Source organism: Desmodus rotundus, chromosome 10 (assembly GCF_022682495.2).
Source record: "Desmodus rotundus isolate HL8 chromosome 10, HLdesRot8A.1, whole genome shotgun sequence".
NCBI lineage: Eukaryota > Metazoa > Chordata > Mammalia > Chiroptera > Phyllostomidae > Desmodus > Desmodus rotundus.
In genome coordinates this window covers 53,664,536-53,686,163 of record NC_071396.1, presented here as the reverse complement: position 1 = coordinate 53,686,163, position 21,628 = coordinate 53,664,536, and the positions used below count along the sequence as shown (strand labels likewise).

The 21,628-nt window shown below is 45.0% G+C and overlaps 1 long non-coding RNA gene across 1 annotated transcript; it reads left to right on the top strand.

Moving 5' to 3' along the window:
• The first annotated feature begins 8,008 nt into the window (after positions 1-8,008).
• On the top strand, positions 8,009-16,196 carry LOC123478141 (uncharacterized). The gene is made up of 3 exons (XR_006653273.2): positions 8,009-8,672; positions 13,143-13,241; positions 13,897-16,196. It is a non-coding gene; the product is annotated as an uncharacterized lncRNA (long non-coding RNA).
• Positions 16,197-21,628: the final 5,432 nt, after the last annotated feature.

Below are 21,628 nucleotides of genomic sequence, written 5' to 3'. Positions count from 1 at the left end.
CAGGTAGAAACAAGGTGTCAGGCCAGATAAAAAAAAGGTGGAGGCTCGCAAGCCTGGTGTTTGCCATCTGTGATTTAAGGGTTGTGTGAGCTTAAATAACTCACCCAGGCTTCAGGCTCTTCATCATCGTGGCAGGCTTTCCTTGCAAGGAAAGAATTAATGTGTATATATGTGTCAAAGACCTGGCATACAGAGCAAATGCTCAAAAATGTAAATCCCCCTTCCCAAATCCTTCACTGCTATCTGTGAGAAAAACACACATAATATTGTATAGTAATAACTATGTATGGTGTCAGATGGGTACTAGATATAATGTCTAGTCACTGGATTGTACAACTGAAATTAATATTGTATGTCAACTGTAATTGAAAAATTAAAAATTATTTAAAGTCAAATTTTTTTAAAAAAGGAAAAACACACACGCACACAGAAAACACTCCATTAAGGTTCCTGAAAAATCCCAAAATAACTTAGGAAGCGTCCCTGCCCTCAGGGAGCCTACCATCCAGCACAGGAGCCAGGCAGCAGGAGTGGCTGCTAAGAGCTGTAACTGAGCAGGTCCACCTCCTGTGAAACACCTGCCCAGCCAGGACGAGACAGACGCCCTCTGCCCCTGAGCAGGTACTTCAGAATGGCATCACAGGAGCTAGCAACTCGACTCACACCCGCTGAAGCAACACATAAAGAAAAGTTGTACCTCAGAGAGGAAGATGTGGCGGCTGAACATGGGTTCTCACAACACTGCGCTCTGTACAGCTCAGCCACTCACCAAGGGGGATCTCCCTGAGCCCGCAGTGTGGTGGCCCATAAGCTTGTCAGTGGTGCCAGGGTGGGGTCTCTTCCCACACAGCCTTGAGAACCCTGGACTTGCCTCTCAGTGGCCCAAACTGGCTAGGGCCTGTCCACCTCTCAACCAGTCAGGGCCAATACAGAGTCAACTAATCATGATTGACTAAACACTTCATTTACAGGTGGAAGGGATGTTTGATAATCAGCCACCATGTCTACAGCAAAGCACTCATTAGATAAGTATGTGACAAAGGAATGGATTGAGTAGCAGGTGGCTGAGTCCACAACAGAATGGAATATGTGCTGTTTTTCAAGAATTTTTTCTTTGGGAGGGGAGAGGTAGAGGGAGCTGCTTTGCTTTGAGTTCCACATAATTAAAGACAGAGTCATCTGAGTATACCTTAAGTGACATTATTGGAAAGCTATCAGCAATTAATATTACTGGCCCACCATTAATATTACTAAGCAAGTAGTATGAGTCAGGCACTATGTGGAATGTAACTTGGGCTTAAGAGCCCAGGATTTGGAGTGAGACAGACCTGGGTTCAAATCCTGACTCTACTATTTACTAGGCTTATAATCATGGACGTTGCTTAATTTCTCTGAGCTTCAGTTTCCTCACCCACCAAATGGAGAAACAACAGTTACAACCTCACAATGTAGTGAGGATTCAGTAATAAAACATATGTGAAATAGCATGCTGAATGTTGAATAAATGCTAATTATTATCATTCATAATAAATCTATCCTGAATCAGGTTTAGTTTCATGTAAACTGTACATGAAACTGGAAGAGGAAAGGCACCTGTTCCCCATCTGATAATGTCCACTTCAACAAATGGAATGACAACCACCAAAGAGTTCTCGTTTTAGCTAATGAGACTGGAGTGCTCAGGCTGCCCCATATCTAAGGCAGAGGCTGCCCACTTTGGGACCCAGTCCTGTTCTGTGACAAGGCCACCCCGGATACCTTGTACTTTTCCCTGCTACCAGAAGGGCAAGTTTCTACTAGGCTACTCTGTTTAAAGTCTGTATAGTTACCCAAGAGAAATGAAAATATAAGTCCTCTCAAAGGCTTGTACATGAATGTTCATAGTAGCTTTTTTCATAGTAGTCAAAAATTGGAAACAGTCAAATAAGGAAATAATCACAAATATATATTATTCTTTAAAATAGTTTATGCACTGTATTTGAAAATAAATAATGGAAGGACTTGCTCTCTCAGATGTTTAGACTTATTAGAAAAGCTATACTTGTTAAGATGGCATGGTATTGGCAGAAGGATAGATGAGTGGGCCAATGGAGACTCCAGAAACAGATGCAGACAATAAGAAAATTTACTTCATTAACATTAAAGGTGGCAACTGCAGAGCAGTGGGGACAGGATGGTTCTTAGAATACATTAAACAGCATATTAGAACAATTGTATATTCTTCTGATGATCAGTTTATGTGTCAACTTGGCTAGGCTATAGTTCCCAATTGGTAAATCAAAAACTAATCTACGGACTTCCGGCCAAGATGGAGGTATACGTAGAACCACTGTGCCTCCTCGCACAACCAAAGAAGGACAACAACAATTTTAAAACAAAAAACAACCAGAACTGACAGAGAATTGAACTGTATGGAAGTCTGACAACCAAGGAGACAAAGAAGAAACATTCATCCAGACCGGTAGGAGGGGCAGAGATGGGCAACCGGGGCTGAGAGGACTCACGGCAAGGCGGCGTGGCTGGTGGACCCAGTGAGGTGGCGGATTGTGGAACGGGGCAGGCCAGGCTGCAGCTGGCAGACCCCACAAGGTGGTGACTGGCGGACCCCATGGCCCTACATTCACACATAGATAAACCAGGGGGAACTGTGGGGGAGTGAAGCAGACCATACAACCCAGGGCTCCAGCATGGGGAAATAAAGCCTCAAACCTCTGATTGAAAACACCCGTGGGGGTTGAGGCAACAGCAGGAGAAACTCCCAGCCTCACAGGAAAGTTCGTTGGAGAGACACACAGGTGCCTAGAATGTACACAAGCCCACCTACCCGGGAAGCAGCACCAAAACAGCCCAATTTGATTGTGGGTAGCGGAGGGAGTGACTGAAATCTGGCAGAGAGTGGAGCAACAGCCATTGCTCCCTCTCGGCCCCTCCCCCACGTACAGCGTCACAGCCCAGTGACCAGCATTACCCCGCCCTGGTGGACACCTAAGGCTCCGCCCCTTTACCTAACATGCACGCCAAGACAAAAAAAAAAAAGGCCCAAATGAAGGAACAGATCAAAGCTCCAGAAAAAATCCAACTAAGCAAAGAAGAGATAGCCAACATATCAGATGCACAGTTCAAAACACTAGTAATCAGGAAGCTCACAGAATTGGTTGAATTTGGTCGCAAATTAGATGAAAAAATGAAGGCTATGCTAAGAGAAACAAAGGAAAATGTACAGGGAACCAATAGTGATGGGAAGGAAACTGGGAGCCAAATCAATGGTGTGGACCAGAAGGAAGAAAGAAACATCCAACCAGAACAGAATGAAGAAACAATGAATGAATGAAGAGAGGCTTAGGGACCTCCAGGACATCTTTAAACATCCCAACATCTGAATTAAAGGGGTGCCAGAAGGAGAAGAGGAAGAGCAAAAAAATGAAAACTTATTTGAACAAATAATGAAGGAAAGCTTCCCTAATCTGGCAAAGGAAATAGACTTCCAGGAAGTCCAGGAAGCTCAGAGAGTCCCAAAGAAGCTGGGCCCAAGGAGGAACACACCAAGGCACATCATAATTACATTAGCCAAGATTAAAGAGAAGGAGAGAATCTTAGAAGCAGCAAGAGAAAAGGACACAGTTACCTACAAAGGAGTTCCCATAAGACTGTCAGCTGATTTCTCAAAAGAGACCTTGCAGGCAAGAAGGGGCTAGCAAGAAGTATTCCAAGTCACGAAAGGCAAGGACCTACATCCAAGATTGCTCTATCCAGCAAAGCTTTCATTTAGAATAGAAGGGCAGATAAAGTGACCTCAGATAAGGTCAAGTTAAAGGAGTTCATCATCACCAAGCCCTTATTATATGAAATGTTAAAGGGATTTATCTAAGAAAAAGAAGATAAAAAATATGAACAGTAAAAATGACAGCAAATTCACAGTTATTAACGACCACACCTAAAACAAAAACAAAAGAAAACTAAGCAAACAACTAGAACAGGAACAGAACCACAGAAATGGAGATCACAGGGGAGTGGGAGGGGAAGCGAGGGGGGAAGGTACAGAGAATAAGTAGCATAAATGGTAGGTAGAAAATAGACAGGGGGAGGGTAAGAATAGTATAGGAAATGTAGAAGTCAAAGAACTTATAAGTATGACCCATGGACATGAACTATAGGGGGGGAATGTGGGAGGGAGGGGGTGTGCAGGATGGAGTGAAGGGGGGGAATGGGACAACTGTAATAGCATAATCAATACACATATTTAAAAAAAACTAATTTACGTATTGCTGTAAAAGCATTTTGTAGATGTGATTAAAGTCTGTAAACTTTGGGACTCTCCAGAGGAACCTATGTTGAATAAACTTTCACTGTGTCTTGTAGGCATTTATACTCCCCTGGAAAGCCTTTGAAATTATACTTTGTTTCAGCATATCAGTAAGAAAATAACCTACTCTGATATTTACAATTGGGAACCTGTGGTAATTCTAAAGAACAGGGAAATGTTTTCCTTAAAAGTCACTAATGTAGTCCCAGCTGGAGAGTGACAACTTTTGTCAATTGTGCTAAAAACTATTTTGTGCTTTATCATAGCTTGTTGCATAGAATGTGCCCCCTTATGCAGATCAGCAATTAAGTGTATTCCTAAGCCCCCTCTACCAGACGGTCTAATGCTAAGATACATGCTCAGAAACGAAGAATTCAGTAATTGAAATAAAAATTTACAGGGAAACAACAGTAGAGTGAATGAAATTGAGAATCAAATCGATGATTTGGAAAATAAGGAAACAAAAAACAACCAATCAGAACAAGAAGAAAAAAGAATCCAAAATATGAGGATAGTATAAGCAGGCCCTGGGACAACTTCAAGAGGTCCAACATTTGCATCATAGGAGTGCCAGAAGAACAACAGAAAGAACAAGAGATTGGAAATCTACTTGAAAAAATAATGAAAGAAATCTTCCCTAATTTGATGAAGGAAATAGACATGCAAGTCCAGGAAGCACAGAGAGTCCCAAACAACATGGATGCAAAGAGGCCCACTCCAAGACACATCATAATTAAAATGCCAAAGGTTAAAGGTAAAGAGAGAATCTTAAAAGCAGCAAGAGAAAAGTAGTTACCTATAGGGGAGTTCCCATAAGACTGTCAGCTAATTTCTCCAAAGAAACTTTGCAGGCTAAAAGGGACTGGCAAGACATGTTCAAAGTCACGAAAAGCAGGGAACTACAGCCAAGATTGCTCTACCCAGCAAAGCTGTCATTTAGAATGGAAGGGCAGGTAAAGAGCTTTCCAGACAAGAAAAAACTAAAGGAGTTCATCATCACCAAACCTTTATTACATGAAATGTTAGAGGGACTTATTTAAGAAAAAGATGATCAAAACTATGAACAATAAAAGGGAAAAATACATATCTATAAACAATTGAATCTAAAAAACAAACAAAAGGAACAGAGACAGAATCATGGACCCAGAGAGCATTTTGATGGTTGTCAACTGGTAGGGGTTTTGGGGGATGGGTGAAGAGATGAAAGGATTAAGAAATACAAATAGGTAGTTACAGAATAGCCATGGGGATGTAAAGTACAGTATAGGAAATGAAGTAGTGAAAGAACTTATAAGCATGACCCATGGACATGAACAATAGTGGGGGGATAGCTGAAGGGGAGTGCTGGATGGAGAGGGGGGGCAAAGGGGGAAAATCAGGACAACTGTAATAGCATAATCAATGAAATATAATTTTTTGAAAAACAAAAAACAGAATGCCTGGTGACCCATGAAACAGAAAACCAACACAAAATCAAATCCTCAATTGGCTTGGGGCATTGCTGTTCCCATGGCCTCTGCAATCCACGGGGTGTGGGTAGGGGTGGAGAATTTTTGCCAGTCTACTGCTTTTGTGCTCAAGGATTCAGCCACATTAATCAGTCTCAAAGACTGGTCTATTTTTAATCCAGACTGAGATACTGGCACTTGGACTGGGTCCTTGTCTCAAACACAACTGAACAGCTGGGTCGAAGAAGCAGGAACCTCACCAAACGCCTGGTGCCTCTTCACACTGGCACACGCCATCTTAAGATCAAGCGTTCACGGAAGGGCTTTTGGGGTTGAAAAGTTACAGTGACTATTTCTAGGACAGTTTACAGATGTCTCTGGATAGGGGCCCAGCAGCAGTTATAGGTTCACGTATGTTGATGAGGGATAAGATTTAGACTCTAGACCCGCCCCTCCCATCACAAAGTTAGATGACTATTTTGGAAACAATAAAATACTCTCACTGCATTTCCCTTCCCCCCGCAAAATGTTTTTCCCCTTAGTCACTCTTACCCTTGGTTAGTTTCTTTTTTTTTTTTTTAAGATTTTATTTATTTATTTTTAGACTGAGGGGAAGGGAGGGAGAAAGAGAGGGAAAGAAACATCTTTAGTTGGTTATAAAACAAACAGAACGGCTGCTCTATCCATTTCTGCTCACGCCCTTCGTTTTGTCTTGCTGGGTAATGAACTGCTGAAACCAGTTACCTCAAACAAGAAGGAAGGGGTGGAGAGGGAAGAAAGTACTAGATTTTCTGTTGTGCCATTTGGCCCTGGACAAGTGTTTATAAGCAGGGTCCAGTGCCTGAAAGATCTGGGTTCAAATCCCTGCTCCATCAGTTACAGGCTTTTTGAACCTGGGCAAATAACTCTCCGGGCCTCAGTTTTCTCATCTGTGTAATGGAGATCATCACAGCAACCTTAAATGGTACTAAAGTAAAAAGAAGATAGGTTCTCTCTTTAGTGCTTGTAGACCACAGTCATCAAAAAAAATCAGGTTATTCTCTCCAAGTTCCTCTCTCACCTTTCCACACTCACACACTCTAGCAGCGGAGGTCTGAGTGGTGCTTGCTGAATCACTGACCTGACCAACTGTCATGCTTGGGCTCCAGTCCAGACATCCTGGGTCCCAGACCTGTACTAATGTCTTTTGTTGCTCTGAGCTACCCTCAGATTGACCACAGATACATAAGTAATTATGGCCAGCACAAACTGGGCCCTGAGAAAGGTTACTCTGGCCCTGCCTGAGACTTTGGCCAGCAGGCCTCTCTTCCAGGTGGGAAGCATTAACTAGGCCTGAAGAGCTACTGATTGTTTTACTAGGCCGTTGCGCCCACCCCCACACAAACCCCAACTTCTTTCTTTTTGACAATAAAGTAGGAGCAAAGTATTTTAACTCTCACTCAAGAGGAGGCAGGTAAGCCTCCTCCTACAGTAAACAATCTTTTCTTCATCTTGGATGAGTCTTCCAAACTATTCCTGGACCAGCACATTCCCTATATTGTTAGGCTTCTGCAGCAGGAGGCAGCCAACCACCTGTCTACAGGAAATTTTCTCCTTCATGGTTTAAGTGTGGAGTGACCAGTGAGTGGAATGTTTCTGTCCTACTTTGTGGGTCCTGACAGTATGACCAAGGGACAGGGTCACCTCAGCAGCTCTGTTCTTCATGGGCAGAGCCTTCCTGGGGTCACAGCTTACACGTTAGCCTCTCCTTGGAACAGCCTCTGACCCTCCAGACCCTACCAGCACCGTGAATGCCTCCTTCACAGCTCTCACAGCTTACACTTTTATTGATTTCTTTCTTTGTGCACATTTTACTATTGGAAATCATCCATTTCGTGGCTGTCTTCTCTACAGGACTGTGAGGTTTAAGAGAGCAGGGACAGGGTCTGTCTTAATCACAAGTGGGACCCCAGGGTTTAGCATGGCGCCTGGCACCTGCTGGGCGTGCACAGTGCGTGCTGAATGAGCTGTGTGTGTGCACGTGTGGATGGAGGTGTGCATAACCCAGGCTCTGTTGCTCCTGGTTACAGGAACTGGAGTCGATCACTTCACTTCTTTGGGCTTCGCTTCTCCAGCGACAAAGGACATGCTTCCAGATTCCTGGATGATGCAAAAACTCATGAGGACAAGACTGGAAAGGGCCTGGAACAAATTAACCTCCACAAGCCACATATGAGCAAAAACTGAGGGAGGACTTCCAAATTTCCAGCTGGCAGCCAGGTGAGAAGCTGTGCCAGGCCATTGTCCGAGTAACTGACGTCAGATGCTCTCATACCCTCAGCGTGATTAGAGCCCTCCTCCACCCGGCATGAGGTTCCTGGTCAAAATCTAAATGGAGGTTTAGCATTGCACAACACCTGGACAGACCGTCCCTGGGAAGTGTACTAGGGAGAAAGAATAATGGCAGTGGCATCCACAATAGGCCTGGCCTTCAGCGGAAGCACCTTCTTTTGCTTTTGGGGCTGTACGCTCCACCCTCTCCCTCCTCCCCCAGCTGGTGCTGCTCTGAAACCGGGGCTCAAGGTTCAGGCGGGTCAGGAGACCTTGGACCCAGCCCCAGTCTATGGGTCAGGAGATAGTCTTACAGCAGACTCAGACAAGTGCCTTTTGCTGGCACAGACTAAGGGTATCATTTCAAAATGGGGGTTCACAAGTGCCAGTTTCAGAACTGTCCTCCTCCTTCCTTCTGTGGGCTCTCTCTAGTCCTGTTTGAACCTGAAGGGGATCCACGTTGATAATTAGCTAATCTGATAAGACCATTTGCTCTGCTCTTTCTCCCAGCAATTAAGAGCAGTTTACATAAATATTGAAAGCAAAGTGCAACTAACCTACGAACAAGCAATTCCACATTTAAGAATCAATATTACATGCTGTTCCAAAAGGTAAGATTTCCTTCTTTTTATGGCCACATAGTATTCCATTGTATAAATGTAGGCAGCTTCTTTATCCACTGTCAGAGGGGAGGGGGGCGGGGGAGGGGGACTGGATGAAAGCAGGTGACAGGATTAGCCAAACACAGATGCAGGACACCTAGACACACACCAGTGTGGTGACAGCCAGAGGGAATGTGTGTGTGGGGGGGCTGGGTGGAGGCAAAGGGGGGAAGTGAAGTTACCTATGATAATGTCAAGAATAAAAATAAAGTTAAAAAAATCAGTATTACAGCTACACTTGCATTTAAAGTGTGAAATGATCAGGGACAGCCAGTGGAAACTTGTAACAGCAAAAGAAGGAGCTTAAATGTCCACCACTCAGGACAAGTTAGGTGAGTAACTGTAGTCCCATATGGTGTAGTTCCATGTAGCCATTAAAAAGAGACAGGCAGGCAGGTCTCTATGTACTGATACAGAAAAATCTCCAAGATTGTTAAAATTTAAAAAGCAAGATGCAGTGTTTAGAATGTGCTCCTATTTGTTTAAAAATTAGCATATACTTAAATGCCTGAGTCACATGGGTTCATTGACTTGTCCCCATAATTCATATGTTGACGTCCTAACCCCCATACCTCAGAATGTGACCTTACTTGGAGACAAGGTCTTTAAAGAGGTAATCAAGTTAAAATAAGGCCATAGGCTGAGTGCTAATGAATATGACTGGTGTCCTTAGAGAAAGGGGGAATTCAGACACAGACATGCACCCAGGGAGAGTGCCATGTGACACAAAGGCAGAAACTGGAATGAAGACTCCACAAGCCAAGCAATGGCAGAGACTGCCAATAACCCACCGGAAGCTAGGAGTGAGCCTGGGACAGATGCTCCCTCGCAGCCTTCAGAAGAGACCTTGACCTCAGACCTGTAGCCTTCAGCAGCCCTAGTAAACAAACACAGCCTCTGTGTGTGTTTTATACACACACACACACACACACACACACACATAAAAACACACCCCTAAGAGGCTGGTGGTATGGGTTGCCTCTGGTGGGGGAGTGGGGAGAGGTGAGGAGCAACTGGGAACTGAGTTAGAAAAGAATTTTCACCTTTCTTTTATACCTTTTGAGTTTTGTACTCAGTGTGGGTATTACCTTCCCACTTCCCTCATTCCCCTCAAAATAAATAATTACATGTGCAAACAAATAAAGGTAGCCTTCTGGAGACCACAGTCCTCACCCAGAACACAGCCATGTCTTCCCAATCTAATCTTGGGTATCTGTATGCTTTACCCTCTGGTGCCAAGCCTGCAGGAATGTGAGGGGTTCTGGCTGGGAGGGCTGTCTTGACAATGATGCTGAAGCTTCTACTGGGCCCAAGAACAGTTCATCAACCAATCAGGATGACTGCAAGGTGCAGGAGGGGATCTAGGGCCCAGAGCTACAAGCATCTGCCAATCCTGACCTATGCCACTACTGGCACAGGGGGGGACTTCCAGGGCAGGATTTAGGGGTACAGAGAATAGTACATGCAAGTACTGTTCACCTTCATGCAAAGGGAGCCCCATTATTATGGAGATCTGCTACAGTCTATGGGTCAGGCAGATGGCTCCGGAACATGTGATATGATGACTCAGCTCATGCCTGAATCTGGGCCAACTGTGCGTGAAGAAATCCTTTTTCCTTTCTGGAGTAAACGGGCAGATGGATAGTCACTATGTGAGTCACGAAGCCTGAGGCCCCAAATGGCTGTGCAGATGGAGAAAAATGAGATCCTGTGCAGAGGCTCCCATCTCCCCAAACTGTGGGGTCTGACCCCTGCACATCCCGCACCTGCCTGTAGGCACACGTTCCAAGAGGTGGTCCAAGCCCCCATGGCAGACAGGGCCTGGAGATTTGGCACGATCGTGGCTACTGCCAGGACCTTGGCCACCTTCCAAAGTAGGAATGATCAGAAACTTGGAACAACACTCAACGTGGAAGGAATTAGAATGAAGGCTGTTCAGTGAGTGCCAGGGTCAGTCAAACGCTGCTTCTAAATATCACACAAAAGCATGACCACATGTGGAAATCAACACCTCAGCTGTCAGCATTTTATACTTTTACAGTATTTTTCTATTCGGTGGATCCTCTCTCCAAAGGGTAATAGCTAAAAATCCTTTGGCAAGATCAGCTCTCTCTCTGATCTCATAAGGAAGTCAATTTCCCCAGTCAGCAAATCCAGAATACAATTTATTTTTTTTAATGACAAAGAGACATCCCCTCAGAGATCTTCTGAGAAGGCAGCAGAGGAGGAAGGAAGAAGATAGGTAAAGAAAGAATACAAGTTCAACAGAAAGAAGTTTGAGATAAATGTGAATTTGGAGCCTTGAACTGAACCTGTCATAGAATCAACATTCTAGTATGAGGCAAGATTTTAAAACCATAGCCAAGAGCAGTGCAACTAGTGCACCGTGTGCTCTGTGGTATACAGACTCATCGTAGACTTCCTGTCCCGAGGACTGCCGGGCCCAGTCCTGGGCATACAGAAGTCCACAGTGCAGGCCCCTTGATCTTGAAGAACACACAGTGTAAACCTAGAAACCATCACACGACAGACTCGTAAGTTATAACAATGGCACAGAAGACATGCTCTGGGAGTGTAGAAGGTGGAGACAGAAAGACCTTCCCAGAGAAGGGAACTGTTGTGCTGAGTCTGAAGGGTGAGTAGGAATGCACGTTGAAAAAGGAGAGAGTCCAGACAGAGGGAAGGCCTTGCTCAAAGGCCCACTGGTGAAGAAGGAGCAGTCGGAACCAGTGGGCAGTTTGGTATGTTGGAGGGTGAGGTGTTCCGGGCAAGAAGAAGCTGGAGAGATGGGCCGGGCCTTGCACGGCACCTCAAGAGCCCACACTCCACCACTGAGTCACTCAGAGAGCCAACACCTGCTTCAGCACGGTGGGAGAGGAATCACATTTCCTCATCCGGAGGCAGCTTTGCCCTTGAGATGAAGAGTGAGCCGGAGCAGAGGCAGGTAGTGGAAGGGAGATCCGTCAGGAGGCTGCTGAAACAGTCCAGGTGACAGATCACAAAGCCCTGAATGTCAGCATGTGAGGCCGTGAAGGGCAAGAAATCAGCTCCGGGCAATTTTGGATTTGGAATGGACAGGACCTCCTTAACGGCAGGGTTTTGGGGGAGGATGATTTTGAGGCTGCTGACATCACCCAAAACAGAGGACCTAAAAGGAAGGCGGGCTGAGGTGTTGTTTTGGTCATGCTGAGTGTGATGTGCCTGTGGGTCGTCTGGCTGGAGATGTCCACGAGGCAGGCAGAAACATGGGTGTGGAGCTTGGGAGAGAGGACGCTGATGGAATAACTTTCGTATGACACACTCCTGTTAAGCTTCCATTCCTCGGGTTTGGCTAAGGCCAGTGTGGACAGATTGGTGGGGGAAGTGCTGTTCTGAGATCCTGGGTGTAGCCTCACAGTCCTAGCAGTAAAGCAGCTTTCCTGCCCCACCTACCTCTGTGTAGGGACCAGAATTTGCACAGGCTCCTGTGCCAGGCAGAAGGCGGAAGTGAATACACATTTCACAGCTCTAAGCCTAGCCCTGAAGTTCCATCTTCAGCCACATGCTGGCTGAAGGGACCCCAGTCTCTGGACCACAGCTGCCGAGGGGCTGCTCCAGGCCAGCTTCTCACTGAGGAAGAATTCCTGCAGAATCACGGCAGCCTCAAGAGCCCCAGGGTCCAGCCAGCACACTAGAACCTCGAGGTGGGAGAGGAGGCAGGTGCCCTCCCAGGAACCCAGTGGGAACTGGCATCAGGAGAAAATCAACATAGGAGAAAGTCATGGGTGATTTGTGTTATAAGATGATAGGCTGGCCAGGACAGGAAAAGGAAAATGAGAGAATTTTCCAGGATATTTTAATAGAATTGTTCTTGATTCTAGATAATTGCAGGATAACATCATAACATTAGTTTACACCTAAATATGTCTTAGAATGCATGGGCATAAAACCTCTGTCGTTTGCAGTATCTCACTTACTAAACACCATCCCTATGACTTTGGTTCTATAATGTAGATGTTATGCCCACTTTATGGCTAAGAAAAACTGAGGCGAAGAGGTTAAATGATCTGCTCTAAACTATCTGGTAAGTGGTGTATCTGAGATTTGGGAGTGGTCTGTCTGACTCCAGAGGCTGCCTCTGACCCAGGAAGCCACAGGCTCCCCAGCACATGCGTAGGTTGATTACATCATGGCACTCTACTGCTAAAAGCACTCTCCTATTTTCATGCCCTCCAAATTGACAGTGATGGGGCCAAGACCAAACCTTTAATGGAAATGGCTTTCCACGCAGTCGTCTGGGGATGGAAGGAGACCGACTGTCTGGTGTGCTGCAGTCCCTTCCACGTGAGCCTCAAAACTAGTGTCAGAGTGAACCCCACTGGCCTCCACCTTATGCAGGATGCACTTCATAAAGCCTACGTTTCCCATAATACCACACAGGGACCCCAATCTCTGGACCACAGCTGCCGAGGGGCTGAAATGAAGTGGATTGCAGGACGTGGGTGGAGAGTGACATTTTGGCCCACAAAACTGCAACACGTAAGTCCTCACATTGGTTTTGTACATGTTTTCTTTCTGGCTTCTAAACTCTTTAGGACAGACTCAGAGTCCTATTACTATTGTTAATTGGTGTAAAAATAGTGACAGCTATCAGTTCCTTAGTATGTATGGAATACTTTATTTTTCAAATCTTAATTTCAGACCTACAGAAAAGGTGCTAAAGTAATGAAAATTCCTGGACAACTTTTACCCCCATCTCTCTAACGTTAACATTTTTTATGTTTGCTCTATCTATCTATCTACCAATCTATTTTTCTTTAACCATTTAAGATGTTGCAGATCTGATGCCCTTTATCCCTAAATATTTCCCATTACCTTGCCTAAAAATCCTGCCTCTCCAATAATGCAATTATCTAAATCATGATATTAACATTGATGTAATATAGTTATCTAATCTATAAACTGTACTCTGATTTTTTCAATTGTCCTATAATGCCCTTTCTAGCCAAGAAAATCTGTGATTGTGCCCTGCATTCGTGTGTCATTTCTCTGTGCACCTGGAACAGTTCCTGGATCTTTCTTTCTGTTTCACGGCACTGACATCTTTTAAACAAACAGGCCAGTTTATTTCGTAGAACACCTCTTAGCTTGGATTGTCTTTCTCATGGTGAGATTCAAATTATGTGCTCTTTAGGAATGCCACAGAAGACATGAGTTCTTCTCACTGCCTCGTAAAAGGTGCATGCTGGGAAGGGTTAATATTGTTGAAATGACCAAACGTGCGGATATTTCCTAAAAGGCTGCCTACAAATCCTGCCCTTCAACAGACCACAAAGCACCTGAGAAAGAACGAAGCTGGAGGTACCGTGTTCCCTGGTTTCAAACCAGGCTACGAGCTATAATATCAAAGCAGTTTGGTACTGGCCTGAAAACAGACACACAGATCAATGCAACAGGACAGAGAGCCCAGAAATGAACCCTCACTTACATAGTCAACTCATCTATGACAAAGGCGGCAAGACAATACAACAGAAAGACAACAGTCTCTTCAACAAGTTCTGCTGGGAAAATTGGACAGACACATGCAGAAAAAATGAAACTGGACCAGTCTCTTACACCATACACAAAAATAAACTCAAAAGAAATCAAGGACTTAAATGTAAGACCTGAAACCATAAAAGTCCTAGAAGAAAACAGAGGTGTCTGACATTAGTTGGAATACTGTCTTTTTGGATATGTCCCCTCAAGCAAGGGAAACAAAAGCAAAAATAAACAAATGGGACTTCATCAAACTGAAAAGCTTCCATACAGCAAAGGAAACGACCAATGAAATGAAAAGACTACCTACTGAATGGGAGAAAATATCTGCCAAGGACACATCCGATGAGGGGTTGGTATCTAGAATGTGTAAGGAACACATGCAGCTCAGTCACAACAATAACATCCGATCAGAAAGTGGGCAGAGGACATGAAGAGACGCTTCTCCAGGGAGGATGTACAGATGGCCAACAGACATATGAAAAGGTGTTCAACATCACTAATCAGCAGGGAAACACAAATCAAAACCACAGTGAGATAGTGACTCACACCAGTCAGAATGACTACTATCAAAAAGTCTACAAACAACACGTGTTGGCAGGGATGTGGGGAAAAGGGAGCCCTGTGCACTGTTGTGGGAATGCAGACTGGTGCAGCCACTAGGAAGTCTCCAGTACGGACATTCCTCAAAAAACTAAAAACAGGTCCTACCCTGTGACCCAGCAATTCCACTTCTAGGTATTTATCCAAAGAAAACAAAAACACTAATTCGAAAAGATGTATGCATCCTATGTTCACTGCAGCATTATTTATAATAGCCAAGATATGGAAGCAGCCTAGGTAGCCATCAGAAGATGAGTGGATAAAAAAGATGCAATATATATGCATATTGGAATGTTCAGGGTGGGACAGAAGTAGGTTTACGGTTGTTTGGAAAAATAATCCAGTAACAAATAATATAGTACAAGAGTAAACTCTCTTTTGCATACTCACAACTGTAAACCTACTTTTGTCTCACTCTGTAGACCACATTAGAATATTACACAGCAATAAAAAAAGCATAAAGTGGTGCCATTTGCAACAACATGGACAGACTCAGAGGGTATTATGTTAAGTGAAGGAAGTCAGAGAGAGACTAATATCATATGGTTTCACTTATAAGTGGAATCTAAAAAAAAGAACAAACAAAACAAAAACAAGCTCATAGATACAGAGACCAAAGGAACACCTGCCAGAGGGGAGGGGGAAGGGCTGGGTGAAATGGTGAAAGGGAGTATACTCAACAACACTGTGGTAAGTCTGCACGATGATGGGTGATTCCTGGAATTTCCAAGGGATCACACTGTAAGGTATAGAAATGTTTACACCCAACACTAATATAATGAACACAATACTGTATGCTATGACAGTTAAATTTGACACTAGTATAATTAATGTAATATTGTATACTATTATACTTAAATTTTAAAAATTGCTAAGTGCCTTATAAGCATAAAATAAAATCTTTAAAAATTAAAAGAAAAAAAGAAGAGACATGCTGTCGATCAGTCCCACTAAAAGGTATTGTCTGCTGGGTTTCTCCATTTTGAAGTTACCATTTTGCCCTTCGAGACTGAGTCTCTTGCAGGCATCCTATGCGAGCATCCTGTGGATGGCTCTTGACTGACTCAAACTGCAGTTGCCCAACGGCGATATTCTGATTCAGTTCCTCCTACAGTTATGGGCTGGCTTTCAACGTGAGGGAGAACTCTCTTGTCTGCCTCGCAGCAGCATGGACTCTTCGGTGCCCACTTTGTTCGCTTGGTTCTAAGTCTTTAGTATGTGTATCATTATTTTGATAATCCAGTCGTCCCAGATGGTGCTGGGTACTTTATGTAAGTTACTTCATTGAAATCTCAAAACAACTCTATGTGGTGAGCATTAGTTATGGCTAACCTATTTTGCAGACAAAGAAGCTGAATCTCGGAGAGATTAACTTTCACATTTAATTGGTAGAATCGCTAAACTTCTTGGCTTGAATGTATATATATATTCCTCCCCACACCCAATCTCCTGATGTCTCTGCCATATAGGAACTCTCCCCCCACCTCTCCTATTTTACGATGAGGAAATAGGTTCAGAGAAGTCAAGTACCCATTCTCAAAGGCTATGGTGAGAACCCAGAGGCCTCTTGGAGATCCCACGTTGTTTTCAGCAGACCACAATGCCCCTTTCAGATGACTTTCTTTCTGCAGGTGGAATACTTAAGCACCTGGTCTTTTTGCCATTCATTCAATTTTATTTTGGACAAAGGATGTAAAAGGAGAAACTGGCTATTTTTTTTTTATTTTAATTTTTTTATTTTACTGACAGCCCGTATTTGTGACAGTTTTTGCTTTGGCTAAAAGCTACCCTGATTCTAATCAGCACCAAAGCTAGGAAGTGGCGGCAATTTAGATCTTGCCAGAATCCTCGGTGTTTTGAAAGTTTATGGCAAAAGAGTTCCTGAGAATTTAACCTCTTAAAGTGAAGGCTTTCATTCCAGTGTTTAAAGGAAAACTTTGGCGAGGTCTTCCATCATATAGCTTCCCTCTAATTTATCACTTATGTAAGTACGGATTTCACCATTACTATGCTTGTGTTAATCACGGTATAGTGAAGAAATTTCTCGTTCATGAATTTGTGAGCCACGGAAAGCTGCTAATAACCACATACAGAGAAAAATTCGACATTTAATTGAAAAGGAAATGTGTCAGTCATGTCCAGCTTTGACCACAGGTGACCTCAAAATGAGATTTGAGGACCACTGGCCTTACGGTCACTCAGGTGCCCATTATAAACACAGAGCCTGGGGCCTTGTCCCAGACTGACCAAACCTGAATCCTTTGGTTTTACCAATCTTCCCAGAGGCTCGTGATGCTCACTAACGTGGGAATGTATGTGCTGAGATCTCTGACCAAGCGTGGTTCCTGTCGGCTCACAACAATGCTGGCTTTCTGCCGGCAGCGTCAGCCTTTGGGTCACTTGACCTTTGCTTTGCCTCTTACCCACAGGGATCCCTGAGGGAAGGGAAGTGCAACTTGCCTGTTCCACTGCCCTCGGGGAATAAACCTGGGATGGGCTCTCATCTCCTCCCTCCCACAGGAAGTGAACAGCCAAGGGAATTCATCATTCCCCAAGTATTTGGATGCACAGGATCTGTACGTAGTTCTTGGAAGTCCTGAGCAAAGTTCTGAGAAGCTTCTTTGAAGGGGTGGGAGTGTGGAGCCAAACCCTTTTCTAGGCTCTGGTCAAAACCAGTGCAAATAAACAGAAACCAGCTGTTTATTCACAAAGCAGAGTCCTTCCTGTGCTTAGGAAAGCTTCCTTTATCCCCCAACCAAGATCACTGTGAAATTACTGACTTAACTCCAAATGGAGTATTTGCAGCCTCTCTCTAACTCTATGCCCCCAGCCCTCCCTCAGGCTGAAACTAGTCTAGGCTGTAAATGGAGCCAAGCGCAGATACCACCCATCACCATTCGGGTAACTAAGCGTGGTGAGCTGGTGAAGGTTAACCACCAGCTCTGGCGGGGAGGGCTGATGTGTAGAGTTTGCTGACGTCACTGGTGTGAGTACTCTAACCACGGCCAACTTCAAGCTACTAGCAGTTTAACAACTGATTAAAGATTTCTGTTCATTTAGCAATTAGCTCTTGGGAACTTGGATAAGTCTGCTCCAGCACATGGCAATCCTAAGAATGAGAGTCACCAGCTTTAGCTGGGGCGTATGCAGAGGGCGGGGCTGGATGGTCAGCCCAGGCCTCTGAAGAGAGGAAATGCCTGGTCCTGCCTCTCAAGATAGCTACCTTCCTCCCTAGCATCAGAGTGCAGCAACATGGTGGAGGAGGGTTTGGGATTTCCACAGATCTCAGGGTGCTCAAGTTTGCCTTTACAGAGAATCAGCCAGGTAAGTGGGCAGAGGCAGAAACTAGTCACTTCCTCTTGGCTCTCCCTGCAACACCACTACCATGCATGTGTGTGTCAAGGGCAGTAGATAATCTAACAATAAAAAGATATAGTTTGTGGAATTAGTGGCCAACCCAACTCATCCCAGTTTCTGAGCCTGTCCTTCCTAACCCTGGCCGGAAAGGGAGCGAGCGGGGCACAAGATGCACACATGCCGCTCTCTCTGCTGGTATAGAGAGACCTTTGAGGGGCTCCCTAGTTCAAGAGCCCCAGACTGAGGAAAAGCCCAGAGGCTACAAACTCTGTATCACTATGTAACCTTGGGCCGCTCCTTTAGCTGCCAGCACCTCTGGTTTTCCCCATTGCCAGCTGGGGCCCACCGTGGTTCTAATGAGTGCTCTTCCATTGCAAGGAACAGGAGCTGTTCAAACTGGCCCAAATACAACAAGGTGTTAATTGTAAGAGTGTAGGGATCATCTGGGATTCTAGACCAGGGCATGAAGTACATCCAGGTGCTTTAGGAAAATAAACAGCAGTTCAGGACTGAGGCAGCTTTTCTCTCTCTCTGTTCCATTTGGTCTCTTCTTTCTGCACCGATCTCTTTCCTCTGAAGACAGGCCTCCTTGTGTCTTTAAACTTGTACCCAGCACAACACAGCCACCGGTCGTAGCTTGACATCAGGAGCTCTCATCTCGTGCACTCATCTCTAAGGGCAACTTTCCCTGGAGGTCAATCTCACTCACTGGAGTGAAAATATGATTGGCCTCTGTTATGTGTTTAAGCCAAACCACACTGAGTCTCAGGACACAGCATTTTGACACCCTTTGGCTTACGTGTCTGCCCCTGGGCAGTCCTCTTGGCCATGACTGGAGAAGCTTGTGGAGAGAAATACATGATACGTAGGGTGATGGGCAGAGTCTAACCAGCCCTAGATGCCGCCCAGGACTGGTAGGCTGGGTGCACTAATGGCTATGAAATGAGGTAACAAAGTCTAAAGATTGCCAACTCTGCAAGGTAGTCAAGAAACCCATATTGTCACATTATATCACTGATTTTTGAGGACAGCGAATTTTGTAAAGTCCTTTAGGTGTCATTTCAATTTAATTTAAACTACCTTAGAAGGTAAGCATCCTTAGGCCCATTTTAAAGAAGAAATGGGATACTCTGAGAAGATACATGATTAGTCCCACGGTTGGGAAACTGCAGAACCAGACTTAATGTTAGGTTTTCTGACTCCAAGTCCAGGTGTGGCTTTTTTTTTTTTTTCCTGGCAAGGGATCAGATAATCAAGTGGGAGAAAGGGCTGTGCAGAAATCACTGAGGCTTTATCTAGAGCTCAGTCCAGTTTTAACCGGAAGAATTCAACTCAAACTGTCTTGAACACAATGAGGATTTCCTGACGTATCTGACAAGCTCAGGAGCAGTGTTCTCCTTTGTCTCTCTCAGCACCACTTCCACGACTCCCAGTCCTCAGGTGGACTTCCCCTTCCAGGAGGTAAGATGGCCACCAGCAGTCCTCATGGCTTCAAATCCAGAAAGTCTACCATCACAACAGTCTAAGAAATCCAGAAGTCAATTCTCCTTGGACTTAATTAGGTCCTAGGCCCATTCCTAAATCAACCAATCATGGGCTAGGTGATTTGATGACCTCATGGGCCTGGCTGGGGTCACACGTTCATCGTTGGATCTAGGGTTGATGTCAGCCTACCCAAACCCATGGAACCTAAGAGTAGGGAAGGGTGGCTCCCCAGAGAAAAACTGAGGTGCTGTTTTCAGAAGGGGTAATGGCTGCCAAATAGGCAAAAACAACAGCTATTCCCCTTGGGGTGGGGAAAGCGAAGGACATTTGAGCCTCAGAGACCAGAGTGGGAAACAGCACATAGCACATGGGTGTGGACAGAGCAGGTGTCCCATAAATACTGTTGAGTGACTGAATGAGTGAACATTCTTTCAGATTGTTGTAGAAAAATGAAGAGTTGGTGCCTCTGAGGCATAGGATGCATACAGATCTTGGGGCCAAAGATCTCTGGCTTGGTGCTTGCATTTATTTATTTATTTATTGCTTGCTTGCTTGCCTCGGGAACTTTGTTCCATGGTCAACGTTTGGAAGAGAAAAAACTTAAAACATTTTAAAGTGGCAATTTTAAGTTGAAAACATTATCTTTGTGGGCCAGGAGTGCCACCTTGCCTGGGAAGGTTCCCCCAATGCGTTGTGGAGTTCCTTTATCTGGAAGTCCTCGAGACAAGACACTTGTGAACTCGTCCTGAAGGAAGAGCAGCAGCAGGGTATGAGTCTGACTGGGTACACCCACCCCCCTCAGGGCCTCCGACTAGGTGGCCCCACCCAAACGAAGCTGAAGGTCTGAACTTGCTGACGCTGAAGTTGCTCAGATGCACATTCGTGGGATGGTTGAACAGGCCTAGGTGCGGCCCCGAGGGTGTGTGAAATCTTTCTGATCTGAGGAGCCTTCTATGCCATCCAGTTCCACATCCTGATGAAGCATGATTTATTGCCATTCTTTATGACAACGGACTGGGGTCCTTCATGAGAGTTCCAGGACACAGTGTCTCAGTACTAATGCACCACTGGGATGGGCCAAGTCACCAATCACCTGGGGTTGGAAAAGTGTTCTCAGACTGCTCCGAATGACACAGTCCCTCCCCATTCTTATGAGATCCTGCTGTGGCCGCTTCCAGTCCAACCTGGATAACAAACACTGTCATTTTAGAGCTGAGCTGTGCTTGCTAAGTGAGGGCATAGAGGCTTCTCATTTGCTGAACTCATTCCAGAATTGATCAAGTTGTGTCTGTCCATTTTAGGTTGCAATGAATATTTCTGCTTGCTGCCTGAAGCAACTTCTCTAAGAGGCATACTATTAAAATCTCAATAAATAAACACTCAGCATAAGGTAGGAGGGCCCTCGAATACAGACAAGCGGCAGATGGCGCTCATGCTAAGAAGCCCTTTGAGGGTGGAAGAGCACTTACCATGCTTCCCTGATACCATGAATCCCCTGCTGTGTCCTGTATACCCCGTCTCCGGACGAAGCCCTGGCACTGTGGATTTAACTAGGTTCTATGCCCACTCCTGAGCCAGGCAATCACTTTGATGATGTCACAAGCCAAAGCAGGGCCGCAGGTTCACCACTGGATCCAGGGTTGACACCAGCCCACCCAGACCCATGGAACCTGATGGTAGGAAGTGGGGGGTGGATCCCCAAAGAAAAACAGATGTTGTTACCAGAAGAAGGGGCACTGGATGCTAAACAGGCAAAAATAAAAAATATTCCCTAAGGGTAGGAGAAGTGAAGGGCACCTGGGGGCTGGAGCTTCTAAGACCTTCCTCAGAGTACGGACACTGTGGGAGTTAAGAGTGTAAGCTCTGGTGTCAGACTGCTGGGGCTGAATCTCTGTCCTGTTACTTATTAGCTCAGTGACTTTGAACAAATTAACCCATCTAAT